Raw genomic sequence first — 9,601 nt, forward strand, 5'->3', positions numbered from 1 at the left:
TTAGAGTGCACACATGTATTCTATGAAACCATAAAAACAAGGACACGTCCAATTGCTCAAAACAAGATATTACAAATACAGAAACACAAATATGTGGAATGAGTAAAACACATCAATAAGGAACCGTAAGCAAAAGACAACCATTATAACGCTATGTGTACAAGTATTTGCGTCTGTAAATTCAAGAAAGCAATTTGAAGAAACACACTGCTATAATCTGAGGTTTCATTAGGGTGAAAACCCTCATTGTTTGTTAACGATCGCACATACCAAGTCATTGTAATCGAGCTGATTATGCTAAAGCCATATTATGAGGGAAAATTCTCTTGCAATAATGGAGATGGCGGCAAAGAAAGAGAGCTGCAGCTTATATAACAGTAATCCATCTGCAAGGTAAGGAACTTACCAGATTACCCCTTCAACAGATGGTGTTAACAGTCATTGGACGAAAGTACACAAAATGTACGGAAAAGGAAATGTTGGGTATACAGTTTGCTATATTGGATAATTGAGGTACAAAAGTTGCACGATGAGCAAACTGCAGGTACACATCCTACATTTAACTCATTATAATTTGAATCCAATATATACATAAACAATAAATATATTAAATAAATTGATATATTGATTTGTTAATAAATGTATACATAACCAGCATAATAACCCGTGTGAGGCACGAGGCATTTTCTAGAGTTTTTTTATACATCATGCAATTATAATATTTTTAGAGCAACTCCAACAATATCCTTATATAGGCTCTCGAGTCAAATTTTGAAGAAATGGAGATAAAATTTCTTTTCAACAAGCTCTATGTCCCCTTTATAATATTAGGAGTTTCAAATGTTTCCTCACTTTTAGGAGTGAAGATCCCTTCAACTATTATTATATTATATTTTTCTTACCCATTAATTTATATTTAATGAATGAATATAAACAGGGTAGTAAGTGTACGTTTAAAACGAAACGAGTAAACTCAATCTGTAGAATGTCGTTAGTATGTTTACAAATAAAAAGGTAAAAATTAACATATATGTTGAATACAAAGTTGACCAAAAATTTTGAATTTTATTTAAATAAACTATATGTACTGGTCTATATTATTACCGAGTTCACTACTAAATTACAATTAACTTACTCAATTTAAAAAGGTAAAAAATGCATAACTGCAATCAGAATGACTTGCAATCATAATATACAATAATGTAAATCATACATTATTGTTAATATTAAAGTTGATTTTAATGAAAAATATTAGTTTTTGAAATTCAACGTATGTATGTATGGGAAAATATTAGTTTTTTATTTACACTACTGTTAACAAAGTAAGATTAAGTTATATGTATGTGTGCATGTTAGCATGTAAATTATTGTATGTTACATCTCTTAGTAAATTATGATGGTTTCAGTTATTTACATGCTAAATATCTGATTTATATACATGTATAATCATTATTAACATCTAGTGAGACAACTGATTACTTAAATAACATGCATTTATAATTATTCAAAATTAAAATTATGTAATATATAAATTGCTAAATTTTATATATGGTATTCACGTTATCACTTACAAACAGTCAATGTCTATTTTTTACGCAACCGGGTATCAATCATGGTTGTAACATAAAAATGAATTATATATTTTTAAGACTTATTATTGATATTCATGATTTTCTTCAAGAATTTGAAAGAATTTTTTTAATTATTTCGTTATTTAAACTATTTTTAAAGTTTCTTTCATTAAGACTCTAATATTTCTTCATATAATAATTTGATAACATTGTATACTATTCTCCTAAAATTAAAAAATTTCAGTTCGATAAAGTTTTATAAATATCAGTTTAACTGGTTAATTTCTTCAAATTATTGAACAATATATGTTTTTTTCCTTAAATTATATAAAATGCATTGATAGGGATAAATAAATTATGATTGTATAATTAAATACTGCATTAATTGTACAAACTGTGGGCTGCTAGGCCCAATAAAAAGATATATGATACTCAGACCAGAAAGGTTAAGCCTGATGGACCAGATTCGGCCTGATGGAATAAAAAAGGCCCAAAAGCCCTGATTATTAATTAAATTCGTAATTAATTAATAAGGGACAAATCAGATGTTGAAAAGAGTCCCGATAAGGATATAAATCCTTGGAGATTAGCCTCAAGGGGACCTAAAAGGATAAGGAATCAGTTTCCTACTACCTAGGACTCCAAAGTCCATTCTAATTATGAGACTTGCCCACCAAGTCTCCTATACCAAGTCCAATTCAAGGACTCCCAACACCTATATAAGGGGTCTCACCCCCACCAATCAGAACTACGTTTTTTGGCTTGATTCTCTAATTCACAGAGATACGTAGGCATCTCGTAAAGGCATAATTAAGCTACAAAGTACGAGAGCAGCCATTAAAGGCCTTGAGCTCCCGAATCTTAGTATTAAATACAGCAAGTAATAACCTTAGTTTTTTATCCATAACATTTGGCGCCGTCTGTGGGAAAAACAACAACAACCATGGTGAGAACACGGAGAACAATTGGAGCTCTAGAGGAAGGAACACCATTAGAGACAACCCAGGTGATTTCATCAACCGTGGAGGTTCCTCCCCATTCAACTTATGCATCTACTCAGGGGGAAGCCCAGACAGGGGCAACTCATCCTCAGCCACAAGGGACAACTCCCCCGACTATTCAAGGTACGAATCCTCAAGTTCAACAAATACATATACCTGTGAATTCTCCACCCGTCGGGTATGAATATTCAACTATTGTTACTACTAACCCCCCTTATGGGATGCCCCTTTACCCTGAGGTTGGAGGAAGCGGATATGCTGGGCGAAGCGAAGCACGAGGGCGGTCGCCCCCCTATATACGAGGTTTGGATCCTATCCCTGAGGATCGGGAATTTTCTGGTCCATACACTGAGAGAGACTCCGAATCTTCGGATGATGAAGTGGCCCCGAGAAGGAGGCGTCCTGGAAAAGAGCCAATGGCCGATGGAAGGCAACGCCCCCAAAGCACCCCAGGGGCGAATCCCCAAGAAGTGCAGGAAAAGATCAGGGCTCATGAGGCTGAAATCCAAAGGCTGAGGCGTGATTTGGAGGCTCACCAAGCCACCAGACCCCACATACCTCCTAGGGGGAGAAATCCTCCTCCTATCATAGACCTGGATGGTCCGGCAAGAAGAAGGGCTGCTGTCCCAAGAACTGATCCAAGCAATCTCCTTCCCCTTGGAGATCCTGACGATCCAACTCCACCCTTCACAGAAGAGATAATGAATGCCCATATCTCAAGGAAATTCAAGATGCCCACTATCAAAGCCTATGATGGCACGGGAGACCCCGCTAATCATGTTAGGACATTCTCTAATGCACTGCTGCTGCAACCCGTGAATGATGCTATAAAGTGTCGGGCCTTCCCTCAAACCCTGTCGGGTATGGCTCAAAGATGGTACAGTCGCCTGCCCCCAAATTCTATTGGATCGTTCAGAGAATTAAGTCAGGCTTTTATTAAGCAATTCATCAGTGGAAGAGTCCATGAGAAAAGTTCAACATCTCTTATGAGTCTTGTGCAGGGAACTAAGGAATCCTTAAGAGATTACCTGAATCGTTTTACAAAGGAGGCTTTAAAAGTCCCAGACCTTGATGATAAGGTAGCCATGATAGCACTGCAATAAGGAACTAGGGATGAGTTTTTCAAGATGTCTTTGGCCAAACGACCCCCTGAGAGCATGTTGCAGCTCCAAGAGAGGGCAGGGAAGTATATCAAGGTTGAAGAAAGTATGAGGAAGACCGTAGTAAGTAATGAGCCCACTGGAGGCAAGAAACGAAAAACTGATTTGGAGTATATCGCTAAGGACAAATATCCTAGAACCGAACAAAATCCTGATTCAACCCCCAAGAAGGGAGGACCTGGGCAAAAGTTCACTGAATACGCTAAGCTGAATGCTCCCAGAAGTCAGATTTTGATGGAGATTGAGAAAGACAGAGATATTCGCTGGCCTAAGCCCTTGAAGGCTGATCCCGCCAAGCTAGATAAGGGCAAGTATTGCAGGTTTCACAAAGATGTTGGCCATGACACCGATGAGTGTAGGCAATTGAAAGATGAAATTGAGTTTTTGATTCGAAAAGGAAGATTGAACAAGTATACTGGAGATGGAGGAGACAGAAATAATAATGGAAGGAAGAACTTTGAAGATCGTAGGAGGGACCAAGATGATCAGGGGCGGAATCCCCAACCTAGAGGACCAGTTATAAACACCATTTATGGAGGGCCGAGACCTCGAGGGCCTGTGATAAACACGATCTTTGGAGGTCCAACTGCTGCTGGATTGTCCAAAAATTCCAGAAAGGCATATACTAGAGAGGTTATGCATATTGTTGGAGAAGCCCCGAAGAGGGCCAGGACAGAAGTAACATTGGCTTTTGATGATTCCGACCTAGAGGGTGTGAAGTTTCCCCATGACGACCCGCTGGTCATAACGCCGATAATAGGAAATAGCCCGGTTAAGAGGGTCCTTGTGGATAATGGTGCTTCTGTGGATATCTTGCTCCATGACACCTTTCTAAGGATGGGGTATAACGACTCCCAGTTGACACCAACCGACATGCCGATATATGGATTTGCTGGAGTAGAATATCCTGTGGAAGGGATAATTAAATTGCCAACCACCATAGGTACGGAGCCAAGGCAAGAAACGCAGATGCTGGATTTTGTGGTGGTAAAGGCTAGTTCAACTTATAATGCTATCATGGGGAGAACAGGGATACATGCCTTCAAGGCAGTCCCCTCTTCCTACCATTCAGTCATGAAGTTTCCCACCCGAAACGGGATTGGAGAAGAGAGAGGAGATCAAAAAATGGCTAGAAGCTGTTATGTGGCCTCTTTGAGGGCAGATGGAGTCGGGGGGCAGGTTCTTCCTATTAAAGATATGGATGTTCGAGAAAATGATGAGAATAGAGGAAGGCAAGCAGAAGAATTGGTTTCGGTTCCTTTAGATCCCAAGAATCCTGAGAGGATGACTTTCATTGGAGCCACATTAGAGGAGCCCCTTAGAGGGAAGTTAGTGAAATTTTTGCAAGAAAATAGTGATGTATTTGCATGGTCAGCAGCTGATATGCCAGGCATAGACCCGGAGTTAATTACTCACAAGCTAAACGTGGATCCAAGCCGGAAGACAGTGAAACAAAAGAAAAGAAATTTTGCCCCGGAAAGACAAGAGGCTATAAGGCAGGAAGTGGAAAAGCTCTTAGAGGCTGGTTTCATTGAGGAGATTCAATTTCCGGAGTGGTTAGCAAACCCTGTAATGGTGAAGAAGGCTAATGGAAAGTGGAGGATGTGTATAGACTTCACCGATCTGAATGATGCATGCCCCAAAGACTGTTTTCCGCTGCCTAGAATTGATACCTTGATTGATGCCACCTCTGGACATGAGATGCTGAGTTTCATGGATGGGTTTAGCGGATACAACCAGATCAAAATGCATAAGGATGACATTCCAAAGGTATCATTTATCACTGACTTTGGTGTTTATTGTTATCTTGTTATGGCGTTTGGTCTCAAGAATGCAGGAGCCACCTATCAAAGGTTGGTGAATAGAATTTTTAAGGATCTTATTGGTAAGACTATGAAAGTCTATGTTGATGACATGTTAGTCAAGAGTCTAGTAAAGACTGATCATATAGCCCATTTAAGGGAAGCTTTTGAGGTCCTGAGGTACCACAAGATGATGTTGAATCCTACGAAGTGTGCTTTCGGAGTAGGATCTGGAAAATTCTTGGGACTGATGGTCTCAAAGAGGGGAATTGAGGCTAACCCGGATAAGATAAAGGCAATCCTGGACATGGAACCACCAAAAACTGTTAAGGATGTTCAGAAGCTTACAGGAAGGGTTGCTGCGTTAGGACAATTCATCTCCAAGTCAGGAGACAAGTGCTTGTCATTTTTCAAGTCACTAAAGAACATCAAAGACTTCGTATGGAGTGAGGAAAATCATAAGGCATTTGAAGAGTTAAAGAAGTATATGGGCCAGGCCCCGTTGTTGGCCAAGCCAGTTCTGAATGAAGTTTTATTCTTGTACTTGGCTGTTTCAGAGAGCGCCTTGAGCGCGGTGTTGGTTAAGGAGGAACTGAAAGTCCAGAAACCCGTATACTATGTCAGCAAAATTTTGCATGGTGCTGAGTTGAATTATTCAGCCATTGAGAAATTCGCTTTAGCCTTGGTAATGGCTTCAAGAAAGCTGCGTCCTTATTTTCAAGCTCACCAAATTGAAGTGCTAACAAATCAGCCACTGAGAAATATCATTCACAGCCCCAAGGCAAGTGGGAGACTGATTAAGTGGGCAATAGAGTTGGGAGAGTTCGATCTCAAGTATAAGCCACGTACGGCCATAAAAGCCCAGGCACTAGCTGACTTCGTGGTGGAATGTACCATACTCAACCAAGAAGTCGGGGGGCAGGAAGATACCATACCTCAAGACAAGAGAGTCGACAATGGGGACAGGGAGAAGAATGACAAGGAGAAAGAATATTGGGTTCTCTATTTTGATGGAGCATCAAAAACAAATTCCAGTGGAGCAGGGTTGGTTTTGCAAAGCCCTGATGGGTTCTTAATTGAGTATGCTATGAAGTTAGATTTTCCAACCAAAAACAATGAGGCAGAGTATGAAGCCCTGATAGCTGGCCTTGGTCTAGCTGGGACACTTAGAGTCAAAAACTTAAAGGTCCGTGGAGACTCGAAGCTGATCATATCCCAGGTAAAGGGAGAATTTGAGGCAAGGGATGATACGATGGCTAAGTATGTCCACCTAGTAAGGGCTGTGATGACCCAATTTAATGAATGCCATGTTGAACACATTCCAAGGGAAGAAAATGTTAAGGCAGATGCGCTATCAAAGTTCGCTTCGTCTGAGATTGAAGAAAGTTCAGGAAGTGTGTACTTCCGTGTTTTGAAGACACGGAGCATAGATGTTAAGCTAGTGGCTCCCATAGGCTTGGGGACGTCATGGATTGATCCCATCAAGGCTCACATTCAGACCGGTTGGTTGCCAAGTGATGCAACTGAAGCACGGAAGTTAACTGTTCGGGCACTAAGATACTCTTTGATAGATGGGATTCTTTATAAAAGATCTTTCGTGGTTCCCTACTTGAGGTGTCTCAGGCCCGATGAGGCACGCTTGGCTCTTGAAGAAGTGCATGAAGGTATTTGTGGACAACACTTGGGGGGCAGGGCCTTGGCTCATAAGATAACTCGTTTAGGCTTCTATTGGCCAGAAATGATGGCTGATGCCAAAGAATATGTAAAGAAGTGTGACCGCTGTCAGAAGCATGCACCAATTGTTAGACAACCCCCTGAGATGCTGACCTCTATCAACTCGCCTATTCCCTTTGCCATGTGGGGGATGGATATTCTAGGGCCTTTTCCTATGGCCACGGCACAAAAGAAATTTCTGATTGTAGCCATTGATTATTTCACCAAGTGGATCGAAGCCAAACCCTTGGCCAAAATCACTACTAAGCAGGTTGCACAATTCCTGTGGGAAAACATTATGTGCCGATATGGAATTCCCCGTATCCTTGTCACTGACAATGGAACACAATTCAACAATGAGGAATTCAAGAAGTATTGTGAAGAAAATGAAATTGAGTTACGATTCACCTCTGTGGCTCACCCGCAAGCCAATGGACAAGCAGAGGTAGCAAATCGGATAATCCTGGATGGACTAAAGAAGAGGATCGAGAAGTCAAGAAATAATTGGGTAGATGAGATACTTCCAATATTATGGGCCTACAGGACTACTTGTAGAGTCACGACAGATGCAACTCCTTTCATGTTGGCATATGGGGCGGAAGCAGTAGTTCCCGTGGAGATATCACATTCCTCTCCAAGGATTCAGGCTTTCGATGAGAAAGAAAATGAGGAAGGGCAGAGATTAGCCCTGGATTTAATTGATGAAGTGCGAGATAAAGCACATGCAAAGATAGTAGAATATCAGAAAAAAGCTTCATTCTACTACAACCTAAGGGTTAAAGAAAGGTTTTTTAAACAAGGCGATCTAATCTTGAGGAAGATAGAAGCATCTGGTGTAGGACAAAAAGGGAAGCTTGCCCCGAATTGGGAAGGGCCGTACAGAGTCAAGAGTGTTCAAGGTAGAGGAACCTACAAGCTAGAGACTATGGATGGTTTTGAAGTCCCGAGAACTTGGCATGCACAAAACCTGAAGGTTTACTATGTGTAGGGAAGCCGGATACGATTCTCACTCGTCAGGAGGGCGAGTAGGTTGAAAAGCACCTTGAAGCTTTGCTTGCTTAGGATTTATATGTTTTAGTTTTATTACGAAGTTTATTAAGACTTGTGTAAGGGACGAATCCCAGACAATTTTATGAAAATTCATGAGTTCTTCAAAGTATGTTTGTGGCCTAACAAATAAAAGTCAAATGCATGGATGCAAGCATAAAAGGTGATAAATGAAATAGATCTGATAGATGTTACAAAAGTTCGATAAATAAAGTCTCGAAAATAGATAAAAAAACAAAGCCACGCAGGGCTGAAAAAGCTCTAAGGAGCTGAAGTACCCTCGGCATCCATATCATCGTCCTCTCCACTCTCGCTGGATGTCTCTGTCGTCTCGGAGGAGGAGGAAGAGCTGTCAGTCCTCAGCAGGTCTGGAAGAAGACTCGGGAGGAGGAAGGAGTGGATCCTGAGGAACATGGTCCGAGACAACTACTCGGGTACGAAACCTCTGTAGCAAAGCCTCGTCATCAGGGCAGATAGTAGTCCGCCGGGTTAATATCAGGACAAGCCTCGTTCACTGGTCCCAAGGGCCGTGTCCCAACCAGTCCTAAAAAACCCAGGAAAGACTGAATCATCCCTAATCCTCATGGATTGGGAAAACTCCTCCGAGTCCAGATAGTTGTCTATAGCTTTATCCTTCTCCGCCCGGAGTACCACCAGCTCGGCGTTAGACTCTCCGAGTTCTTCCTCCTTGCGCTTGAGCTTCTTCTCCAAGGTAGCAGTACTTCTTCTGTTGCCTCCTGAGGGCATTATCGGCCTTATCAGAAGCCCGCTTCCACGATTCGGCTTGCCTCACAGCGCCTTGAAAGTAGGCGTTAGACTGGAACAAAGCAATTAACAAAGTATAAGGCAAGAAAGTGCTACAAGAATGAAAAATAAGTTTAAAAAAGAGAAGGCATACCGAAGCCAGAGACTGAGCTCCCATGAGCTTAATCCTCTCAAGATCAGGGGTGGCCACCACATCAGTAAAATCCTTGGGAGTCACGCTATGGTAGGACCAATCCCAAGCATGTTTCGTGGAACCAACTACGGTGTCCCCTCGGCGGAATCCCCAGAGAGGCTGAAAGGCGCCTGTGGCAGCAGCAGTAGGGGCAGCAGCAGTGATAGGAGCACCATGGCCTCCAGCTCCTTCAGTTGAAACCTCCCCTATAGGCTCTTTGTGCTTCTTCAAAAAGATAGGCTCCGTGGCCTTTCCCCGGGTGTCTAGGCCTGCGAGCCGAGCTTTCTTCATCCTAGCTGTTTCCTCAACCAAAGGAACATTGTCCTCGTTAATCTCCTTAGCAGCTGAAACAAAGCAAAGGACAAAATAA

This window comes from Apium graveolens, chromosome 8 (assembly GCF_009905375.1).
Source record: "Apium graveolens cultivar Ventura chromosome 8, ASM990537v1, whole genome shotgun sequence".
Classification (NCBI taxonomy): Eukaryota; Viridiplantae; Streptophyta; class Magnoliopsida; order Apiales; family Apiaceae; genus Apium; species Apium graveolens.